Source organism: Papaver somniferum, chromosome 1 (genome assembly GCF_003573695.1).
Source record: "Papaver somniferum cultivar HN1 chromosome 1, ASM357369v1, whole genome shotgun sequence".
NCBI lineage: Eukaryota > Viridiplantae > Streptophyta > Magnoliopsida > Ranunculales > Papaveraceae > Papaver > Papaver somniferum.
The window spans coordinates 192,876,107-192,901,041 of NC_039358.1; the positions used below are offsets into that span (position 1 = coordinate 192,876,107).

At 34.1% G+C, this 24,935-nt stretch overlaps 3 long non-coding RNA genes across 8 annotated transcripts; 2 read left to right on the forward strand and 1 right to left on the reverse strand.

Moving 5' to 3' along the window:
• LOC113310681 lies at positions 1-4,038 on the forward strand. 4 transcript variants are annotated; one of them, XR_003341340.1, is made up of 8 exons: positions 9-345; positions 472-702; positions 789-878; positions 1,893-1,989; positions 2,161-2,212; positions 2,381-2,466; positions 2,749-2,823; positions 3,581-4,038. It is a non-coding gene; the product is annotated as an uncharacterized LOC113310681 (long non-coding RNA). The 4 variants fall into 4 exon arrangements; XR_003341339.1 differs by lacking the exon at positions 2,381-2,466 and having other exon boundaries at positions 1-345; positions 516-702; positions 3,581-4,037; XR_003341336.1 differs by lacking the exon at positions 2,381-2,466 and having other exon boundaries at positions 2,088-2,212.
• A 1,867-nt stretch (positions 4,039-5,905) lies between these two features.
• On the forward strand, positions 5,906-10,452 carry LOC113310695. 3 transcript variants are annotated; one of them, XR_003341344.1, is made up of 3 exons: positions 5,906-7,008; positions 7,538-7,602; positions 7,687-10,452. It is a non-coding gene; the product is annotated as an uncharacterized LOC113310695 (long non-coding RNA). The 3 variants fall into 3 exon arrangements; XR_003341342.1 differs by having other exon boundaries at positions 7,538-10,452; XR_003341345.1 differs by lacking the exon at positions 7,538-7,602.
• A 267-nt stretch (positions 10,453-10,719) lies between these two features.
• LOC113310704 lies at positions 10,720-13,157 on the reverse strand. Its single transcript, XR_003341346.1, has 3 exons — positions 12,684-13,157; positions 11,795-11,920; positions 10,720-11,004 (listed from the first exon to the last, which is right to left on the reverse strand). It is a non-coding gene; the product is annotated as an uncharacterized LOC113310704 (long non-coding RNA).
• Positions 13,158-24,935: the final 11,778 nt, after the last annotated feature.

Genomic DNA, 24,935 nt, shown 5'->3' on the forward strand with positions numbered 1-24,935 from the left:
TTTTTTTATTTCATCCTTGTTTCTCTATCTTTTCCGTCGAACTCCCCCACCTATTAGACATCACTACCACCAGTTCTGCTACCACCACAACCTCCTCTCTTTTCTGCCTCATCTTAGCCACCAACTCCGCCACCACCACCATCTCCGCCACCATCTTCAATTCTAACATGTTAGTAGTAACCTAATTTCATTTGAAAGAGAGAGTTTTCGTCGGATTAATCGAGAGAGGAATAAATTCTCACTGGAAACTAGTCGAAGAATCAACTGAGATCGAGCAAAAATCATTATCATCGGCAGTTCATCATTAAGGTTCAGGAGAGATCTCATCTTGGGATTTGATTTCTGGTAATTCGATATATTTTTTTAGATTCTGATCTATAAATTTAGGTCTAAATTCATAAAATTAAGCTTAGATTTAAAATTATTTAGAGATGTTGAACTTTGATTTCCATTTTTTTTGTTGTAATGCAGTCGCATGTGTTAAGTGGTACTAATCTTGTTGAATGGTGAAGTAGAATTAGAGTCGCGTGCGCTGTTGGTGGTGCAATTGGCATTAGTGGCGACATATGAGTTGGAAGTGATGCTGGTGTGATAGAAGGATTAGGTTTGGAGCATAGATGCTTCTGTGCTGGTGGTGGAATTGGTGCACTTGGTAGTGGTGAACGAGACGTGGTGGCGGTGAAAATTAATTTGATCTCGGTGGTACCAAATTTCTGTTGAATTGCACTTCTTAAACTAGTACTAGTACTATCTATACTATATTAATGAATTTTGATCGCTAATCTCAGATGAGAAAGCAAATATTGAGCTTGATGGTGGAAAATGGAGGCTGGAATTTTTAACAAGCAGGATGCACCGTTGTAGTGCATTGCACGAAGGTAAGCAGGATGCACCGGAATTTTTAACAAGCACAATGCCCATTTAAGGTGTTGCTTGACCGTGTTCGATATCTCAGCATTGCACGAAGGGAAACAGATTATTTAAACTGAAGTCGAGAAGCTTAGTGGAACTTGTCATTTTATTTGTCGTAATTGGTGTTTCCGGTCTGTCTTAATATTTGTCAAAAATTCATATGTCACGTCAAAAATTCACATGTCACTAGTCAAAAACTGGTTTTTGATTTTTGTCTACATACTCTGCTACTTAGTAATGAGCTGCACGTGACATTAGGAAAAAAAAAATGAGCTGCTCGTGACATGATAGAGGGACAATACGATAAGTTAAGAATAGGTGACTATATAGTAGTTGGATTCTGTACAACATGAACCCTTTTATAATCTAGTTACATTTTATGAGGTGTGCATATACAATTATGGCATGCATTTTTTTTTTATTGAATTTTTTTAAAGCCACCCTAATCTAGCAAACGGCAGATTATGTTCTGTGCATTCGACTGTGAGAAAATTTATTCTTTCCAGCACCCTAATCGAAAAGTGTTTGTTTTCTGGCATTTTTAAACACATATAAAATGTCTGTACCTTTCTGTTTCATTTTTCAGTTTGCTATTGTTTCATTAAATGGCTTCTTCTTGTCATATGGTAATTTTGTGCATCATAGTAGAACCACATATTTGTTCAAACACTACAGTGCGCCGGTACACACAAGATACACAGACTTCATCTGCTATATTGTGTGCAAGTACGTGCTGAAGTGTTACAGACACTGGTTGTTGGCGTGTCGACAGTTGACATGCCAAAAGCCTGATAATGCATGTCATTGTTACAAGGGTTTTAATTTGTTCTGCATAATTACTTTTTTTCGGGTGTTATATTTGACAAATTTGGTGGACAATTTCATAATTTTGAGCCACAATTTTGTCTAGTTGCTGCTGTAACCTTGTTGTTTGGGATTAATTAGTTTCTGCTGAAACCTTGTTATTTGGGATTTACCAGGAAAAAGCTTGATCCTAGTCTTGAAGCACGTGTACCAGCTGTAATCTTGAGCAAATCACAGTTTTGTCTGTGACTTACGTAATTGTTTCTATTCTTGGTAAATTTTCATTCTTTATGTTTCATTTTGTTATTCTCGTCTTTCTAAGCCTCTGGAGTAACTAAAAGATTTTGTCACTTTTATTGTTGCTTGTTTAGGGGAGTCGGTTTTCTCTGAGTATATTTTCAACTAGTCTGATTTTATAGTTGGGTACTTTTATTGATTTTGGAGTTTGCAAGGGTCAAAGGAAGGATGGGGTTGCTTGTACCGCAGGCACAGATAAGTATGTTACTAGTGCTTCGTCTCTTACTAAGTACTTTTTTGGCTTGCGTTTACAGCAGTGAATCCACAGCAGTGAATCCACTTCTATGGCTTAAATTTATATCTAGTTTCTAACCCCGGATTAAATTCTTATTATGAATGGTAGTTTTATGTTTAGAACTTCATGCAGACTATTATGAACTACTATGTGTACTTGGACTGTCATCAACTATGGTTGCATTAGTTAATGCTGTTGTTGGCAATATTGGATTACAGGTGATGTAATGTGTTTGAGTATTGGGTTTTGGATGGGATAATTAACTGACATGTGCAGGACATGATTTGTGTAAAAACCATTAATATATTACTATACCAGCTCTTGTTTATGAGAGTTCTGTCGTAATTTTTTGCATTTTGATTCAGTAATGCGGCTGACAAATTCTAGGGTCCCTATGTCGTGGCATATTCTTTTAGTTTATTCAAGTTTCTCTATAGCATATTTAGTTCCTAGTGTTATTGCGAATATTTTTCGGATGCTCATATTGCAATCTTGATTAGGTGCGGTCTCCGGGAGCTAGGGATACAAATATTGGGCTTACACACTGTTGTTCCATTGGATCACCAGATCCGCAGGTAATTATGGCATCTGATTTATGGAAACATTGAAGTAGTTACATTAGACAAACCGGTGGTGTAATGGTAGCACAACTGACTCCACGTCAGAAGATGCGCGTGTTCGATTTACGTTAGGTTCACTAATTTTAGTACATCAATTTTTGGGATCAACATTGGTTGTTGACACGAGATTTTGGGGTCAACATTGGTTGTTGACACGAGATTTTTGGGATCAACTTTGGTTGTTGACACCATATTAATTTTTATTTTATTTTTTATTTTCTGAATTTTATTTTTGGGATCAACTTTGGTTGTTGATACCATATTATTATTTTTTATTTTATTCTCCGATTATTGTTTTGGGGATCAACTTCGATTGTCGACACCATTTATTTTTTTTCTTATTTTTTGATTTTTGTTTTTTGGGATCAACTTCTCTTATTGACACCAGATTTTGGAATCTTCGGTTGTTGATGCCATATTATTTTTCTATTTTTTTCTTATTCTCTGATTTTTGTTTTGTGTTTTGGGGATCAACTTTGGTTGTTGACACCGTATTAGTTTTTTATTTTATTTTCTGATTTTTGTTTTAGAGATCAACTTCAGTTGTTGACAACATTTTATATTCTTTTTCTTATTTTCTGATTTTTGATTTTTGTTTCTTGGGATGAACTTTGGTTATTGACACCATATTATGATGTTAACTTTGGTTGTTGACACCATATTTTTTTTTTTTTTTTGTATTTTCTGATTTTGTACTGGGGATCAACTTCAGAGTTGACACCATCGGTGGTGGTGGTGTGGATTGGCAATGGTGGTGGCGACGGTGGATTGGTGGTGGTGGTGGCGGCGGTGGAGTGGTGGTGGTGGTGGAGTGGTGGTGGCGGTGGAGTGGTGGTGGAATGGTAGATGAATGTCGGTGGTGGTAGTAGATATATGGTGGTGGTGGTGGTATCGATGGTGGTGGTGAAGTGGTAGAGAAAGTAATTTGTTGTATTTTATAATAATTAAATATATTATATGAGTGAAAGTGTTAAGGTATTTATTTGTAAATGGATAAGGTTTTTAAAGAATCCTATTATTGGGGCTTGAAACTCAAAGGATTTTGGGGGCTTTATTGGGTCATGAAATAACAAATCCAATAACCCCTGTTCTATTATTTTGTTAATGTCTAATATACCCTCGATTGAATTAGTGTTAATTATGGAAATTAACTAAATTAATTATGATTAGTATATGAATTATGATTAATCATTTTACTAATTTTATGCAAATTAAAAAACTTTTTTTCATCAATTGTTTTGTTCTCTTTTCTTTTTTGTTTGATTTAGTAGAGGATTCTGAGAATGTTTTTTAACTTTTTTGAAAAACAACCATCTAATGTGGTGAAACATATCCTTAAATTACTTAGAATAACCCTATATATATGGAGGATTTTGTTGATTCAAATCGGAAAACATCCATTAAAAATTTGGATTTTTTTTTGCAGTTTTGGCTGGGAAAACATCAAATCTCAGCCGCAATCGGCACTTATTCGCCGAAAATACTTTCAGCAAAAAAATATTGTATACGGCTAGCATAACATTACATCCCAGCCGCAACTCAACAATTTACTGTTGGGAAAACCCTGTCGTAAGCAATCTCGGCTAGGAAAACCTCGTCGACCTATACGTTATATATTCTAATTATCAGAACCATTTACGGCTGGGAAAATTCGATCTTAGATACGGCTGGGACGTACGAGTCGTAAGTTCAATTGCGGCCGGGAAAACCAGGCCGTTTTTCATCTTCTGTTTTTTTTTTCTTTTCTTTTTTTGTGATTATCAGAATAGCTTACGGCTGGGAAATCCCAGCCGTGGGTGTACTAACGTCTGGGAAATACTAGCCGTAATTGTTTTCGGCTGGGAAAACCAATCCGTAATCTAAATTAACGGTTGGGAATTTAAGAACTCCCGACCGTAAACACCTTCAGATTTTTCTTTTTAACTCGAAATTCATCGAATCGGATTTTTTAACCATCCAAAAGCACAAATAAATGATGGGTTTTCTTAGCTTTTTCTTTTTATGATAAGTGCATTCATCATGATGAAATTATGATCATCATCTTTATCATGATCAAAGGAAAATGAGAAGATGATAGTTTTTAGTTTTCTTTATGATCATCATCCTCATCATGATGAAATTATGATCATCATCTTCATCATGATTTATGAATGAGAAGAGAAGGATGAGGAAAAGATAATATAATTAGTTGTCTTTTTATGATCTTCATCTTCATCATGATGAAATCGTGATCATCTTCATCATGATTTGTCAATGAAAAGAGATGCAGAAGGAGGAGATTATAGATTTAGGATATTTTTTTCTGATGAATAGTGAAATTTGAATAAGGTATTTTTGACTTTTTCATATTCCTAGAGTCCCCTATCCACCTTTTGACTACACGTAGCATTTTAAGCCCCAAAATCCATTTGGGTTCAAATCTCAATAATATGATTCTTTTTAAATAATATATGGATATATTTATAGATGTATAAGGATGTATTTGTTAGGTGTCAAAACTAGGGGTATATAATTAATATACCCAAAATAATTTGGGGTTACTAACAAAACGAAATAAAATCACTAAGAAGTAAAATCCAAAACCTGTTATCACTGATTTTTTATAATGATTAATCTAACCTTGATTAATTAATCAGTAAGTATTGATTATTGGGCCGGCCGAACGAAGCGAGGGAGGATCCTATATATGATGACTTTATGTCAATGTGAAGTGACATTTTTTTCTAATTTGACACAAAAAATTGGATTTGGTTCAACGATAAAAGGATAACACCGTCCCTCTTTACTTTTTTTTCTTCATTAAAGAAATAAATAATTACAATGTTGAGGACATTTTTATAAAATGAAAAAACAAAAACACGAAATAGAGTTAGAGGTCCTGGGTCGAATCCCGGCCATCTCCAAAATTTTCATTTTTCCTTACTTTTTCTTCTTCTTCTTCTTCTTCCACTCGATTTCTCAGTAATTCCTTACGCACGAGTAACCTAATTAAATTCACACAATTTCGCCATACATAAATATCAAATCGAAACAGCAAAGTGAATACCTAAATACACAAAAATTAAATGAAAAAACCACCCAAGTATCGATTCATCACTCCAACTTCACCAACAATCGCGACAACCAGTTCCAATACTAAAAAACCCTCAATCCTCAACCCTAGCTTTCCTGGCCAATAAACCTAATTGCTCTATGGAATTTACTGAAAACAACGATACGAACATTAATTCATCAAGTCAAGATCTTTTGCCTACTTAATTCATCTTTTAACCAATTCGTACCATGCCAGTAGCCACAAATTGTTTCAATGGGGATTTATAGAATGAGAATTTAAGGTTTCCAAATGGTTTAATTTAAACCATAATAATCCCTTAAAAATCCATACTTTAAACCCTAATTGAAATCACGAAGAAAAAGATCATGAGTTACGAAATTAATTTATCAAAGAAAAAAAAGAAAAAGATTTAGACAGTGAAAGGAGGCGGAAAGGACGAAGAAAAGAAATGAAACGGAGAAAGAGTTTGGGTGTCTTCTGAAAAATGGGAGAGAAAGAAAATGAAATGAAAAGAGAAATTTATTGTAATAACCCTGAATATTATGAGGTTTACATGTATGGCCCCAGGGTTATTTAATAATCTATGTAAATTATTCTGGAGGCCCTATGATATTATTAAAAGCTAGATTACTAAAATAACTCTACAATAAATATGAAATCGAGGTTACAGAAACATTAGCTCCCCATTTCTCTCTGATGTCTTCGTTCTCGCCTCTCTCTATCCCTCTATTGACACTACCACTTCAGATTCAGAAATTACGATCAAAAAATTAGAAAATCCAAAGATCGGATATCAAAACTCGAAATCAAACTCAAAAACTCTCATCATTACCCTAATTTTGATAACCTAAAATCCATTAGGTTGGCTATAAGAAATCTCCAAATCTTTTCACAATCGTCGTTTTACTAATTATTCATCATCATTTCGATAACCACCATGAAGAATTAGGGTATGTAGGTTCAATCTTTCAATATATTTACCACAGTGAAGCAAATTCAACAAGCCGAAAGAAAGAATACAATCAGAGAGCAGTTTTGGAGAACAAGCAAGCAATAGTCGTTCAAAGGAAACCAGCTAGCAAAAAGTACTAAAATCTCTTCTTATTTTCTTATTTTCATTTTGATTCATCATTAAAAACCCTATTATATTCTAGATTTATATAATGTGAAGTTGTATTTCGAATCTCTACTAGATTTATACAACATTAAACTGAATTTGCATCTTGATTTTCATATACAGATGTGTGAATATCTCATGCACATGAAAAATTTCTATGATTAGTCCACATTAGCTAAATGATGTGGACTCAATTGTGCATATTGCCTGCACAAGGTTTTGTAGTTAATGTTCAAAAATGAAAAACTTATGCAGTTCCCCTGCACATACCTTAAAAATGTTGTCTGTTTAATTGTTAGTTAACAATGTTAAATATTCTTTTTTCCTTGGAGGCGGTGGTGCAAAATAATATAGATACTTAGGATTGAAAAGGTGGACTACAAAACTTGGGAGTTGAACTAATGAAAAAAAGTGATCAAAGTAACAATATGTGTTTGTGGATATATCCTACACAGAATGATTGTTTCGTTTTTCTCTTTTAAAAATTGTTTTATCAGCCGTGCTTCAACATAGATACTTACTCAATGCGCAAAAGGATGTTTCGAGTTCGTTCTATCAGTTAGTAAGTCGAAACATGCATCTATATGTGTTTCTATTCGTTTGTCTTATTTCCTGTAATATGACTCATGGTGTTCTGTTTTTCGAGGAATTTATACATCCTTGAAAGTTGTCGTGCCCAAATTCGAGCACGTAGAGAGTACAAAAAATATACTTACCCTGGTCTCAAAGGATTAGCATTAAACATTGGTCTGCGCATGTATCGAATGTCTACACGCGTGGCCTTACTATCAACTTGTTGCCTATTCGGAACGTAATGGATATGAATACTGGTTATGGAAGATAAGTCACTTATGATATCCAGAAGGGGTGCTTCATCACAGAACACCTTATCTATTGCGATATCCAGCATTCAAAAATCTCTTAAAAGCAGTACTGGACGATAGGGAAAAGCTCGCTATGTCGTACTGATAGGTAAGGGTGGTAATGGTTGTTTTTTGTTGATGTATTTCAAAGAATATTGCATTTGTTCCCTCGAATTATGATGTTTTGACGAGGTTAGTATGTCTCTCTTTACTTATTCGAAGGATTTAGAATCCCCGTAGTGATCTTGCATATGTTCTAATTTGCTAGATCTCACTTCCTATAGGTGAAACCTGTTAGAGATTCAATATCTCAAGCGTTGCATGACTGGAAAAATCCTTCAAGGTTTTTTTGTGTGCAGATATTTTTTTCAAAGAGATCTTTTTTGCTGAGATTCATCATATGTGAATATGAGTGCAGATATTATCCACACTGAAATTTGTGTGCAGATATTATACAGTGTGGATGTTTTCTACGGAGACTTTCTTTTTTCCTTTGGAATCAAGATGCCAAAGAAGATAATGATTTTGTGTCTAGGTTTCCTACAACAACCGATCTTGAAGAAAGATGGACTTTTAGTTTCAAAAATTTGTATGTACATATGAGCAGGTAGTATCTACACTCTCGTTTTTGTGTGCGGGTATTATCCACACTAATATACGTTTTTGTGTGCAGGTATGATCCACACTAACATTTTTGTGTGCAGGTATTATGTACAGTCTTTTTATAGATTTTAGGTGGGTTCTGTTTGTGCATGCTTACCATTGGCATTTGGATAGAAACATGAAAGTGCACCTTTAATGATTTGAATAGTTCAATTCACTTACAAATTCATATATCAATCAGAAACGGAGAGTTTACAAGTATGACATAACATACTAAAATTTGTGTGCAGATATTATGTACAGTGTTTTTATACATAAATTTATTTGGATGTTTTCTACAGAGACTTTCTTTTTGCCTTTGGAATCAAGATGCCAAAGAAGATAATGATTTTGTGTACAAGTTTCCGACAGCAACCGATCTTGAAGAAAGATGGATTTTTAGTTTCAGAAATTTGTATGTACATATGAGCAGGTAGTATCTACACTCTCGTTTTTGTGTGCAGGTATTACCCATACTAATATACGTTTTTGTGTGCAGGTATGATCCACACTAACATTTTTGTGTGTAGGTATTATGTACAGTCTTTTTATAGATTTTAGGTGGGTTCTGTTTGTGCATGCTTACCATTGGCATTTGGATAGAAACATGAAAGTGCACCTTTAATGATTTGAATAGTTCAATTCACTTACAAATTCATATATCAATCCGAAACGGAGAGTTTACTAGTATGACATAACATACTAAAATTTGTGTGCAGATATTATGTACAGTGTTTTTATACATAAATTTATTTGGATGTTTTCTACAGAGACTTTTTTTTTGCCTTTGTAATCAAGATGCCAAAGAAGATAATGATTTTGTATACAAGTTTCCGACAGCAACCGATCTTGAAGAAAGATGGATTTTTAGTTTCAGAAATTTGTATGTACATATGAGCAGGTAGTATCTACACTCTCTTTTTTGTGTGCAGGTATTATCCACACTAATATATGTAAATACAAAGATATTCTTATGCAACAGATTCGTATGATGGTTGGTATTCTAGGACATACATTTTTTATGCTGAAAGACAGATGTAATATTATGAATCATGAAATGTACATTTTTTATATGAATCTGATACTGCTTCTTGCCGTAGCTGTCTACGTGAGGACGATTTTGTTAGTTTTTTTAGGGAGATTTATATTTGGGTTCTTCGTTTCCTTTTATGATTAATAAAGTGGTGCATAAATTGGTTAGTTATGCAGTATGAGTTTTTGCAGAACTTGAATATCTTGCATCTAATTCAGTTTGATAATTTTGTTGCTGTTCGAATTTGAGTTGAGACAGGGTTCTACTAGGAGAATTAGCGAAACAAGAATAAAAAAACTATTGGAAGAAGAGTTGACAAAGTGAATGGATTCTGGACGACGTTCTCCCAATGTCATTGCACTGGTTAAGGACTAATAATAAAGAGATACTGGACTCCAAGGATATCTATGAAGTCTTTGAAACATCGCAAGCAGTGAACATGGAACTCAGCAAGTCCCAAGGAAACAACATCAAATGTAAATGAGGCTAAAATGGAATATAGAAGGCAGAAGTTCTTGGATGCCAAGCGTCTCTCTATTGATGATGTATTGAACTAGAATCAAGCAGTTGCTAAGGTCGAAGATCCACCATAGAAATTCACCATCCCAACAAGATTGTATCATAAACTACTTTGTTGATCTTCTTTTTCATCACAGTCCTCTGTTTCCCAAATAGAATGTGTGAATATCTTCTACACAATTTGAGTTTCTACATATTTTCTAAGCTGGAGAAATTCTTCATCGGTTGTTCTATGACAACAAGAATCCGTAGTTAGAGTTGTTAATTTTTGATATATGTGCATATTTTTCTGGCACTTGAGCGTGTTCATATTATTATTTTTTTTGGAAGATTGAATTTGTACATATTATCTGCACCCAAGTTTGTTCGAAATTTTTAGCATGTAGTTTTACTAGATTAAAGTTTCAGAATCATTTAAAGTGATCAAATGATAGAAACTACATTTACAATATGTTTGTTACAGTAAGTGCATAATAGCTGCACTGAATATTTTTACATAAAGTATTCAAGAAAAGACGAGTCACTGAATATTGGCAAGGCTAAGGATCAAAAAATACATCGAAAAAATTTGAGAGACGAAAGGATGCTAAGTAAATAATATCGGAAGGTTGAGTAAAATTGTGAATAATAGATGCACTAAAAAAAACTGCAGATAATAGCTTGAGACTTGTACATGCATCCAACGTTTTCCCATCTAGATTATAAAAAGAACTCATAATACATTAGCAGACTTTTAGAGTCGCAATTGGAAATTTCATAAATACAGACTCAAACTCACTTGACAATCTAAAATAAAAAGCTTGAAACCTATCAACATGTATCCAACTTTTTCCCGTCTGACGAGGACTGCCTATGCTCTCTTCCTTCCAGTGCATCCTTGTTTGTCTACCGACATTGCTCAATTAACCTAATAAACATATACACAAGAGTAGATAAGCAACATTTGGACAAAATTGTGCAACAAATACTTAGCTATCTAGTTTACGGAAACGAAGTGACACAATTTCTTTAGAACATAGAACTAAGCAGGAATAATTTTACAAGCATCTGCTTGATGAATAAACTTCACCTATAAAATCAAAAAATGTAACATAAAATTAGAATCACAATCTCTTAAAAAAACAAACAAACTTTGGTGCATAAAATTTTCACCCAAATTCTGTGGTGCATAAAGCCTGCACACAAATTCAATGATGCATAAAGTCTACAAGCAAACTATTTGGTGCAGAAAGCCTCCATTTAGTATTATTAGTGTATAAAGCCTGCAAACAAGTTCAATCATGCATAAAGTCTACAAGTAAACTCTTTGGTGCAGAAAGCCTACACGTAATATTCTTAGTGTATATATTGAATGTGTATATTTTCTGCACCGACTGAACTGTAAAGTGTGAACTTTTTTACCAAGATATGATGCACCCAAACAAGGACAATCAGGCAAATTGTGTAAAAAGGTCACTAGAATAGATCTGTAAAAGATCAAACAATCCAATTGCTCATTCAAATTGTGCAATTTGAACATAACCAATGATTCCCACATGACAACTGGTCAAAATTTCTCTGTGCCTTACCAAAATCACCACATCTCAAGTTCATATCTATCATATTAGTACTCAATATTGTAGTTACTGGTATTAGATTAATATCGACAGTGCCAGCTAACGATCACATGAACTTTAACAAGCAGAAAGAAGACAAACCATAGATGTAGAGTTAAGTGCAACATCGCCGCCTCCAAAAACGAATATTTGCAAGAATTAGTAAACTGAATTTACTGCACCAATGGTAGTTCAACATCCCTGGCTCCATAAACCGCATCCAGAGACCTACATAGACCAACCGACCGATAACTAATTTGTTGGTTTCGGTTAGCAACATCTCCAGATTAAAGTGCATAAATTTCTATATATATACAGTGCATTTGTGGAATGAACTTAAGTATGATGAATAAAAATGAAATATATAGCATTCACCAGATGTACAAAAATTAAAGGATATGATTAGATTGAACATGCATATTGCCTGTGCGCATATTTCTACCCCGATTGAATGTGTGCAGAATTTCTACCCAGATTGAATGTGTAAAGATTTTCTACACGGATTGAATATTCAATGATGCTTGTAGAGATATGAAGTTTTTTACCAAGTTATAATCCACCCAAACCAAGCTAATTATGTTGTTGTGGAAGACTAAAAATATATCTCATAAAGTGAATACATAACAAGTCATCACGATAAGCATAAATTTTAGGTGATGCGCAAAACTATTTTAACCTAAATTTAGAAACACATAAATGTAGAAGCTGCATATTCACTTTAATTTCCATAGTTCCCACTTAAAAAATGATGTGTGAGTCATCCTTGAGGTTCATATACAGCACCAGTAAATACTCTACAGTAAAATGTCATGAAACACCACTAACAACCAAGAATCGAATAATGAACGATACTCTAGAGTAAAATGCAATGTACCTCTAAAACAATCAAAAATATTCATTCAGATAAAACATAAATCTTATAAATCCATATGGTTCAATTTGAAGTTTCAATACATAAAAATTAGTTCAGCAAAATCAAAACATTACCTACCTGGATTCATCTAAAACTGATTTCAAAATCTTCATAGGAGATTTTCTGGAACTCTTTTTATTACCATCAGATCCTCCCATAGATATCTCATCAGGATCTCAGAACTTGGAATCTTGTTCAGCTAAAACATTCATCATACCGACCTGATTTTGAAGAGATTCGTCTGAAGTCACTAAATCGAATCTATAACCTAAACCTAATCTCACAAAACTATTGTTTATCTATCGATTTGCATCAGAAGATGAAATCCCAAAATCAAATCTGCTACCTTTTTCTATTTCTCCCGATCTGTCTCTCAAAATGAAATTAAAAACTGAAAAGACTATTTTAGGATCGATCATCATCATCAACAATATCATCAGGATCGATCTGCTACTGTGATTACAAAGAGTATCGTCGTCATTGAATTTGCAGAGGTAGTCTGGTGGTGGATCGAACAACAAAGACGATCTACAAGTTTGAAGGGAAAAAAAATAGTCTTCTCAATTCAACTGAAGGCTATTTTAGGAATATTTTTTTTATTAATGCTGGCGTCAGCAAGAACAATTAATTAAAGTGAAAAATACTAGAACCCCCTACTATATGGTTTAAATATATAGAAGCCCCACTAAATGGATCCTCCCCTATCAACTCCATACTTTCACTTTTTAATATTTCTAGGCCCAGAACTTTAGATATCAGGGCTTGGTAATAAAGTTTAGGGTTTGGGGGAAATTCGTAATACCAAAAATGCCCTTTACTATATATACCTAATGAAATAGGCTATAGGTTTCATTTCCAGATTCATTTTCATTTTAACTTTCTCTCACTTCTCTCTCATCTCTGCTATGAAAATTTTTAGGGTTTTCAGATCGTCAACGTCGCTGTTTTACGGAGAAGAAGAAAACGATTTTAGTTTCATCGATCTCAACTGTCGATGTTTATGATTCTCTGCTGATGATGTTTAATTGATTTACAGCTCAATCAACTCGATTGAACTTAATAGATATGATCTACACGCGTCAATTTTAATCTGGATTTTTAGTTGATTAGAAGATATCTCAGGTATTGACTTAATTAGTTTTTGTTTCAATCGATATATAGATCTAATTGATTTGATTCAAATTGATTTAGCAACTGATCATCAATATACGAATTCTCAATTAATTCCAATTTGTTGTTTGAAACTACTCTATGTAAGATTTGCTGCTTGATTCATTTGGTTTTCCTCATTTGGTAATTCTATTTTCTTAGTTTGATTAGGTTTTGATTATAGTTTTTGGTTGATTTTATTTAGATCGGAGGAGCGGAACCACGTGATTTTTCATGAACCAACATATTTTGCATCTAGGTATGTGTTTATTATTGTTGTTGTTGTTGATGCTGTTGTGAAGTTCGATTTGTTGGTTTTTTATTTTGATTTTTCATAATTTAATTTTATTTTGTTTGATATGTTTTCATAATTCAATTCAGATCTCTTCCTAATATGCTCTGTGAAGATGGATCCTGAGACGAGAAGTGAAGAAATACTTTTTGCAGGGTTGTTATTGGATGAAAAGATTTATTGGCTGTGCAACTGCTAGTTAATTGATGGGAATTTTAATGTCTATGATGTTGAAGTGAATGAGTACTTGGATATGGCCTCAGATATTGCAGTCAATGCACTAGGACATGGTGATGAAGATTGGGTAAATGCAGTCAGCCAATTTTTTTTACTCAGTGCATTAGTAATTGTTAGTGTGAATGTTATTGTCTGAGTTTAGTTAGGTTTCTGCATATTTTGTTCTACGCAGGATGATTATAAATCAATAAATGAATGTTATTTACTTGCCTTTGTGGGATTGGTCATTTCTTGAGCAACTGACTAGGTATGGATTATGCATGGATAAAGAATTTTTCAATATCTGTTTGGTTTGAACTCATATTCGGCAAATATCTTCATGCATCTGGTATGCTAACCGTTGGGCGTCAAAACTAATTTTTCAAATATTTGTTCAAAATACCAGTTAAACTTGGAGCTAGATTTCGTGAAGTTGGAGGGGTCATTAATGGACATGCTACAATGTGAGGGCTATATGTGGTAATTTTAATTTGTTCTTTACAATTTGTTATCCTTACAAATTCTGCTATCTTTAATATGTTAAAATAAGTGAAATCATACTGCGGACAGGGTATTGGCGATACGTTCCATTGTGCTCCTAACATTCCTCACTATGCAAGTATCTTTTGTGAACTGGTCTTTGAATAATATAAGTCTTATTTTTCTTAACCTAAGATATAGCTCCAAGTCACCTGTTTTTTTTTTTTTTTAATCGGTTCCAAGTCACATGTTATCATATCCTAAATATGGCTGTTTGTTTTAGGCTGAATGAATAATGGTGCATTTCATCCCACTTGGCTCTATGTAGTCCGAAAGAACAAAAAAGCACAAGAACATCTAATTGAAACTAGTCCATGATGTGTACATTATTAGTGTAATCTATTTTGTAACTCAAGCGAAGTGGCTTTCTACTGTCAGTTCGTGTTAAACCTTGACAAAAGTACAGGAAATAAAGCTGTTGGAGTGATGAAAGCATCGCAAACTTTTACAATTGAACCTATGATCAATGCAGGTTATAATTTGAGACTTTTAAATTGTGAAAACATTATGTTTGAAAATGCACCTGGATTTTTCAACGTGCGGCTACAATGTGGAGCAACCTAGCAGATGACCGTATAAGTATAAGTATAGATCTACATTATTAATTGAAATCGAAGCATAGATCTACAATTTTCTACTCACTCTGGTTGTTTTGATTTAGATTTTTTGAAAAAACTTGAACAAAAAATCCATATCTATTCGTCGTAAATCTTAATTTGCAGCTACGATCTAAAATAATGTTTTGAGATTCAGTATCAAAGAATCATTGTCTCTGTTACCCATAGATTTGATTTGATTTTTCATCCACTCATATGAACTGGTCTGGTGATGTTGGTGGTGCAGGTAGGGGTTCTTTAGGAGGATGAGGAGGCACTGGTGATATCAGAATTGATAAATTGAATGAGAACTGCTTCATTGGTTAGTTTGTTTATCCAAGTGGCTATAGATGAAACAACAGAAAACACTCTTGAATCACAAAAGAGTTTGATTGCTCAATTGTTGTACTTTTCTGAGAAATTAGAAAGCTCTGATTCATCCTTATCACCAGGCTCATATGTGTTGACATATATGAAAGAAAGCAGTGCTGAGAAGTAGAAGTCAACTGATAAAGATGATTATAGGTACTTCATTTCAGATGTCATGCTGCCAATGTTTTGCTCTTGAGGTAAATTTTTTGGTTGTTTCTTACTGGTTGTGTCTTAGTTATTTGGTTGTTAGGTACTTCATTTTCCGATGATTATAGGTACTTCATTTTCCGATGTCTTAGTTATTTGGTTGTTAAGTATGCCTCTTTTACGAGTACCTAAAGGTGTATTTTTATTGCTCTTTCAGGGGGGAGTCAAACTCCGCTTTCTGTAAATCGTCAAGCTTCAGATGATGCAGATGCTGGTGAGACTTCTATCTATATTATGAAACTGTGGTTCTTTATTGCTTAGAATGTTATCATTTAATTTGCTGTTTGGTGGAAACTCTAAACTAGCCACCTTTTGATGCTTTGATACAAAGTGCACCTTAGTTCATTTTTAACCGAAAGTGCATATTTCATCATGTTGTACACATAACAGCATTAGGACAAATAAAGTATTAAGTACTTATACCCCGGTGAATTTTGGGGCTTGTATTCTCTCAGGTCTCTGTGCCAGGTTATTAAAAATTACCTCACATACCATGCTAAATATTAATGACCCGTGTTCTAAACACCTTTCCAGGAAATGGAATATGTAGCAGGTGTAGCGACTTCTTGGTTATTTGCGTTAGAATTACAGTGTTATACTAAATGAATGCTGGAAACTTGAAACAGTCAATCAGACCTTCACATTTATAATCTGTATGAAGTTGTTTGTCTTAGACCAGTCAAACTAAAAGTTACTGGCATGAATTCTTGTTGACATTAGTTATTTGTCTTAGTATTATACGTAATCACTGATGATCGGTTTTTTTTTTGAGCTCTTCATATTTCTGAACAATCTGTGTGCTTGGCTTGGAAGTCGAATTTAGTCCCATTTAACAGTGTTTCTTTTTTGGTAACCAGAGGTTTTTTGATGAATACCTCGGGTAATTACCACCATGATCTTTTTATGCTTCTAATGTTTGCATTCCTTGGCAAAAGTTTGGGTGTACACATTTGAGAGGCCTACTGGGAAGATGCATCCTTAGCTAATACAACTAGCAAGAACTGGTTTTATAAACACAGCAATATGCTATCTTTTTCTCGAGATGTATAAATGTTGGTTCTAGAATGTGAGTTTGTTTGCTAGGTACACACCGAGTTTCATTTACGTGTCTTTGATAATCTGCATCTGAATCTTTTTTGTAATGATCAGAAGATGAAGTGGAGCAACCTAGCAGCCCACTTAGTTAGATACATGTGTAACTCTTAGTTACACAAGTGAGATGCATGTGTAACTATTAGTTACACATGCTAATTAGATGTGTAGATACCAGTTACACATGCAAATTAGATGTGTAGTTTCTACTTAGATGTGTAACTTTTACTTACACATACTGATTTTGGGTACACATATCAATATGTATGTGTAACTCCTAGTTACACTAGTCATATGCATGTGTAACTGCTAGCTGCACTAGCCAGATGAATGTGTATCTCCTAGTTACACATGTTATATGCATGTGTAACTCTCAGTTACACAATTCAGATGCATGTGTAACCGCTAGCTACACTAGTCAGATGCTTGTGAAACTGAAATATACATTGTTTTATGTACTGTTCATTTTAATCGTATAAATACTGATTGCTTGTTGTTATATTTCAGGTTTTAGATAACTTCATAAAAGCTAATTGCTTAAACGTGGTAATGGTCTCGCTAGAACTGGAGTTGACGCTGAATACACAAGTCAGATGCATGTGTAACTCTCAGTTACACTAGATAGACACATATGTAACTCTCAATTACACTAAACAGATGCGTGTGTAACTTCTAGTTACACATGCTAAGAAATTATTGTAAATGAATATTAAAGTAATAACTTTTTTTTTGTGTTTTTTTTTTATGTCTATTTATTTGCATATATATACAAGTGTAACTTTGCATTACACATATCATAAGGATGTGTAACTTCTGGTTACACATGCCATATGCATGTGTAACTTCTGTTTACACCTTCGCACTGTATTTTAATAATTTCGGGCCTAGATTTAATAATTTTGGGCCTAGATTTAAATTTTATTTAATTATGGGCTTGACAATATGCATAAGGGTATCAAGGTCTTTTAAAAACTCGGGGCCTAGATTTAAACTTTTTTTAATTAAGGGCCTCATATTATGGGTTATCCATGGGTTGGGCCTGAGCCTAATTTCCCCTAAATAACCCTACAAGTTACTGATGTGGCCCTCTATTCCGGTTGGGCTTGAAAAATTCGGATTCATCTCAAGCCCAAGCCCAAGCCCAAGCCCAAGAGACTAAGAATGAGTAAGGAGAGGGTCAAACACTTAATTCTCACAAATGAAAACCCTAAATGCAACTGTGTTTTTTTCGAGCCGTCGATTCATTTTAACCAAGCCACGTGTGAACATTTCTAAAACTCATCTTCTCCGTTGAATCATTCAGCTCATGGACGGTCACATATCTTTCTGAAACTAATTTTTAGTCGTCCAATTATTTATCTCATGGACGGTAAAAGATAGACATAAACTTTTTCTTAAGTAATGGGTAGATTTGTATCCCCACGAATGTATCTTCTCATGTACAAAATAAACGACATTTTGAACAAACATAGCTGCAGTTCACGGGATGGGCATTTTTTTTTGATAAAGGGAAATTTTATAACAACTAACTGGAAAAACATACATTGTTTTGCTTACATAGAATACTTAACCAGATTTTCTTTCTAAAATTCTTCCAACATCTAGAATCAACATGCACATCTGCATGTCTATTAAGGAATTTTGCTAAATTATCCGCTAGACTATTACACGATCAACGAATATAAACATAAGAAGAACTAGCAAGAAAATTTTGAAGATCTAAAGCTTGTAGCAGAAAAGCTTTTGTCCTCCAGTTAACAACAAAACTTTTCTTCTATAGACTACTTATCACATTATGGTTATCGTTGAGGAAGATTAGTCTTTCCTTTCCACTGCTTTGTCCCCATCTTGTAGCTTCTCGGCAAGCTCTGGATTCTGCCTCTTCAGCACTTGAGCACCAGCCTGTCCCTCATGTGAAGTCAACAATTAAACCTTCATTATTTACTTCCACAATACCATAAGAAAATTTGTTAGTTTTGCTCTGAAAAGCAACACCGAAATATATATAAGCTGCATCCTGCAATCTGTTGCAACTCTCATGGATACAGCCTGGATGAGAAATATCACATTGAGAAGTAGACTTCAGATTAAAAGCACAACCTAAACCTTTCCGCAAATATTGGGGACTGTCCTTCTTAATGAATTCTATCAGATCATTAGGATTAGGCGTAACATTATCAAAAGCAACTTTAAACCTATATTTCCATATATACCAAAGGACATAAGCAAAGACATTTCTGTTAGTGCAATCCTTCAACTACATAAGACACCAATTCTTGTAGGATATATTAGCAGCATAATAAAAATTTTGAGAGAAAGAAAGTCCTCTCCATATAGCTTCAGAAAACACACATCTAGTAAAGAGATGATCATTTGTCTCAATCACATAGTTATTACATAAGGACAGTTGACATCAATAGGCGTATATTTTCCTAAAACTTCCCTAACAGGCAAGCAATCACTTGAAGTTTTCCAGAGAAAGAGCTTAACCCTAGGCAGGATATTAAGATTCCATATTCCTTTCCACTCTATAGGTATGTTCACATGATTTCTATTACATAAAAAATTATAAGCAGACTTAACAGAAACAGATCCATCTTGAGTGCTTATCCACATCATGGTATCTTTCGCGTGTCACAGTCCAGCTCGAGCAATCCAATTTTTTTGATAGTATCATTATCAAACACCCTATTGATAAGATTAAGGTTCCATTTACCTTCTACATCAATGATATCTGCAACTTTAGTAACTAACTGAATGCAACTGTTGTCTTTTGGTTTAGGGGAATCACCTTTAGGTAGCCATCTATCAGTCCAGATTTCTATGTCTCTACCGTTTCCTAACAACCAACAATGGTTTTCTTTAATAATGTCTAGACCTTTACATATGCTAGTCCAAACCCAAGACTTAACAGACTTCTTCTTGTACTTCAGAGGATCAGAGTTAGGGAAATATTTATGCTTAAGAATGATGCACCAAAAATTTTCTGGATTCTTAATTAATCTCCATGCAAGTCTAGTAAGAAAAGCAAGATTAAATTTATAAGGACTCTTTATGCCCATGCCTCCATGGCTTTACTAGAGCAAATGAAGTCCCAGGCTTTTATGTATAGACCTCTACTACTTTTACTTTTCTGCCACCAAAACTCTCTTTGCAACGTATCTAATTTATCTAAGGTTTTTTTGGGAAGAAGAAAACACATCAATTGGTACATTGGCATAGCACTGGTGACAGAGCAGATGAGAGTAGTCCTACCTGCTTGAGAGAGAAATTTTGCCTTCCAACCTTGAACTATATTATAAACTCTATCTAACAAATTTTGGTAATTGAAACTTCTGGATCTGTTAAAAAACAGAGGGGTCCCTAAGTAGGTGTCATTTTTTGTGATTCTACCAACTTTAAGAATTCTAGCCAAAAGCTTACAATGTTTGTTTTCAACTTTTTGCTAAAATATATTCCTGATTTCTGATAATTTATAACATGACCCGAATAATCACTAAAGATTTTAAGAATATCTAGTAGGTTTCTAGCTTGAACTATAGTGGCATAAGTAAACAGAAAAGAATCTTCTGCAAAAAAATAAATGAGAAATAGAAGGACATTGCTTAGTAACTGTTATACCAGAAATCTTACCATTAGCTTCAGCATAAGCAAGAAGTCTAGAAAGGCTTTCATACATATAATGAAGATATAGGGTGACATAGGGTCACCCTGTCTAATACCTCTAGTAGGAAAAAAAGTTTCCCCTTGCGAACCATTAACAAGCACAGACATAGAGACAATAGATATGCAATTATAAACTAAGTCACAAAAATCTTTAGAGAAACCAAACTTTTCTAACACAAACATTACAAAATCCCATTCCAACCTATCAAAGGCTTTCGAAAGATCTAGTTTAAGGGCCACATGGCCATTTTTTCTTTTACTCGTTTTCATGGTATGGGGGATTTCATGTGCCACTATAATGTTGTCTGTGAACTGTCTGTTGGGAATGAAGGCCGATTGGTTCTGAGATATAATCTTGTCTAACAATGGCTTAATTCTATTGGCTATTATTTTAGTCATTATCTTATAAAGAGCATTACTAAGACTAATCGGCCTGAAATCACTTGGTGTTTTTGGAATTTTAGTTTTAGGTATAAGAGTAATAAAAGAATGATTAACAGTCTGATTAAAACATACGTCTCTAAAAACATTTTGAACCCAGATGACTATGTCATCTTTAAGAAGTTCCCAATGTTGCTGGTAAAAACCAGGGGGAAAGCCGTCAGGCCCCGGTGCCCCCCAAGCATTCATCATAAATAAAGCTTCTTTTATTTCAGATTCACTAGGAATTTCATTCAGTTTTTCGTTGTCGTCTACACCTATAGAAAGACTTAGAAACTCATCAAAAATGAGATTTATGACGTTCTCATTGCTGCTAGCTATATTTCTGAAGTGATTTGTTAGCAAGTGACTTAGCTGTTATTGACCTTCAATCCAAAGTCTTGTACTATCTCTTAAGGCATGAATCTTGTTATACCTATTTCTATCAGAGGCATGTTGGTGGAAAAATTTAGTAATGCTGTAATTTTTATTAATCTAGGTTTCTTTAACATGTTGGCCCCAATAGGCGTTCTCTATCTCATACCAGTTAGACAGATCATTTTGAAGTTGCTCTATTTCTTCATTGTCAATATTCTCAAGGATATTAGATATGTTCCTAAAAATATTACCAAAGTCTTTTCTATTCCATACTCTCAAATCAACTTCTAGTTTTTTAAGTGTCATAAACAGATTGAAGTTCTATGATTTACTTTTTTGAATGAATGTTTCTATAACTTTACTATAATCCTTGTGTTCTACCTAGCATTTCATGTACCTATAAGGTTTCATACATTTATTACAAGTGGGGTATGTTTCTAACAGTATCGGGGCGTGGTCCGAAGCAACCCTAGTAAGATGTTTATTACTCGATTTTGCAAAAAGCTCTAGCCATTTATGATTTACTAAGACCCTATCAATCCTTTCTTGAATATGTTGTGTACCAGTTCTTCTGTTTGTCCAAGTAAATGGGGGGCCTGTGAAGTTAAGATCTAGGGTTTGTATATAGTGAAAAACGTAAGAGAAACTACTAGTCGAGGGACTATTCCCTCTTTCCTTATCATCCTTATGAAGAATAAAGTTCATATCACCAATAATAGCCCAAGAAGCATTCACAAAACTAATACTTTTAATGAAATCCCGTTGTTCATTCCTAAGATTATTATCTAAAGCACCATATATAAAAGTAACGAAAACATTCATGTTATCTTTAAGAACTTGAAAATGAAAGACATTATCTTTAAACATGCAAAGTTTTGCAGAGACTCCCTGATTCCATGCAATGGAAAAACCACATGATCTGCCAATTGATGGCATAATAAACCAATCTTTTACTTTTAACCTCTTAAAAACTTTCTCCACTACTGAAATGTTAACTTTTGTCTCAAACAGGAAAATCATGTCCAAATTATGGGATTTATTTAAGTGCTGCAAATGATCTTGTTTTAACATAGACCTAATACCCTGGAGATTCCAGGATAAAACCTTGAAGTCATACCCAAATTCCTTATCTTTCATGACCATGTAACAGAAAAATAGCTTTTTATACAGTGGTAAAAAACTATCCATGATGCAATTGAGGAAAAGACATAATAAGTGCAAATGCCTGTAACACACTTTTTTGAACAAATCTCTTAAAAAATAAACATGCTTGACTCTAGTTTAAAGGATTTATAGATCATCGTAAAGGACATAGCTATGCAAAATTTTATATGTAAGATATGCTTATAATTTAAACAACTTAAAAAGGTGAAATCTGTAAAGAAGTAGTTTTCACAGTTTACCTCATGAATAGTAGTTTGCTGCACATGGAAAGAATTATCAGAGCTAGTATCATCTTTGGCCATCTCCATAGTCTTCCCATCAAACTTTTCAGCTTCCTCTTCAATAATACTTCAGCAGAGAGCATTCTCCTCCTCATTAGTAATTATCTCAGCAGTTTTTCGGGTTCCCCCAACCATATCCACGACAAAGTCACTGTTATTTTTCTTGACCATGATCCAAGAGTCATCTTTCTTCCTATCCATTGCAGTATACTGACTTAGGAGTCTAAACCAGTCATCTTACCTTCTCTTTTGTTTCAATTCCTTCTGACTAACTCCACTGTTATCAGTAATAGGAGATTTTCCTTTCATTAATCTTCTTATTTCTGCGTTCACCCTATCTTCAAAGTTACTGCTACTTCCCTCATTAGGATTTTCTCCATCACCACATGCAACTCTCCTTCTGTCGCCAATCACACTTACTCCAGCCATCTCCTCATTATTGAAGGTGAAACTGTTGTCTTCATCTATTTTCCTCCTTTTTATACCTCTTCTTTGAACATTTTCTCTATCAATTTCACTATCATATATTCTTATTCCAGCAGCAGAGGCTAAGTTCTCCATTCCAATATTGTTTTGAGTAGACTGATTTGGTTCCCTTGTTTGCTTCTCTTCTTCATTATAAACAAACACCTTAGGACAATTTTTGTTGTAAACTCCTCTTCTAACTTTGCACTTCTCCTCAGAATGAGCAGCATCAACATGCCAGCACTTAAAACAGGTACCATGTGGAATCTCCATAAAGAAATTTTTCACTTTGATTGTTTCTCTGTCATTTGAGTCAATAAGGATAACTTTAACTTCATGGATAAGAGCTTTTCCTTGGGAAATATCTGCAATAATATGAGATTGAAACTCTTCTTGATTATTCAGAGGACCAATAAGAGTAAGCACTTTTCCAATTTTTTCTGCCACTTGTTTTGCCACAAATCCCTTCTCTACCAAGTCACCTCTTCAGATGAATTTGACCAATAATCCTGAGCCGTAAAGTCTACTTCTTCCGCTCTAGTTTCATTGTTCCACATTCTCATAGAAGTAAGATAACCTTGGACTCTATTTGGTATTGAATAGATGGCAGCAGCTAAATCAACAGCATTTGAGAATCTGATGATGAATATCTTGGGATTAGCTGTCTTCCTTACAATTATTCTGCCAGTTGGAGACCAAGACAAGTTAAGAGCATGTATTACTTCTCCAATTTTAAGACCCATAGGATCATCAATTTTCTTTATTTCCTTAAAATTTTTGACAATAACTCTAGGAAATTTTTTATTTTCTATATCAACTGCAGCATTTCTAAGAAACTCTACATATTTCTTAACTGAAATTGTAAGAGGTAGTATTATCCTCTAGAATGTCAGTAAGATGTGTAATGTGGTTCCTAGTTGGAATATCAGACATTTCTCTTGGTAGCAGAAGAAAGAAAAGTTTATGGTTTTTTGTGTGAAGTGTAGAAAGAGAAGCTGTGGATTTGGTTTTTTGTTTCTTATTTGTAAAGGTGTACTGAAAGATTTGGCTTATGGGTTTTTAAGAATAACAAACATAGGATTTATGTATATATAAATGTATTCTCTGAGGTTAATTGACACTCGTATGCAATGGAAAGGAGGTCACTGAGAACTGATATGATTACTACTACGGATTTTCTGATTGCATGCAATCCTATAACTGTAGCTTCTGTAAAAATTTGCCACTTGTGCAGACCCTCTCAACATTTCTGATTTATGAAGTCTAGAAATAGTTTTATAGTTTTCAGAAGAAACATTACTACTCAAGGTAAATGACACTTGTAGCAGGAGATCGATATAACCGAAGTTCTGATAAAAATAGTCACTGAGATGAAGGATAATGTTGATGCTATCACTGACAAGAAGACTACTACTGATACTATTCCATTTTTTAGAAGTATCTCCCAAGTAATTTCTGAACATGATAGTAATGATTACTTCTTTAAAATAAC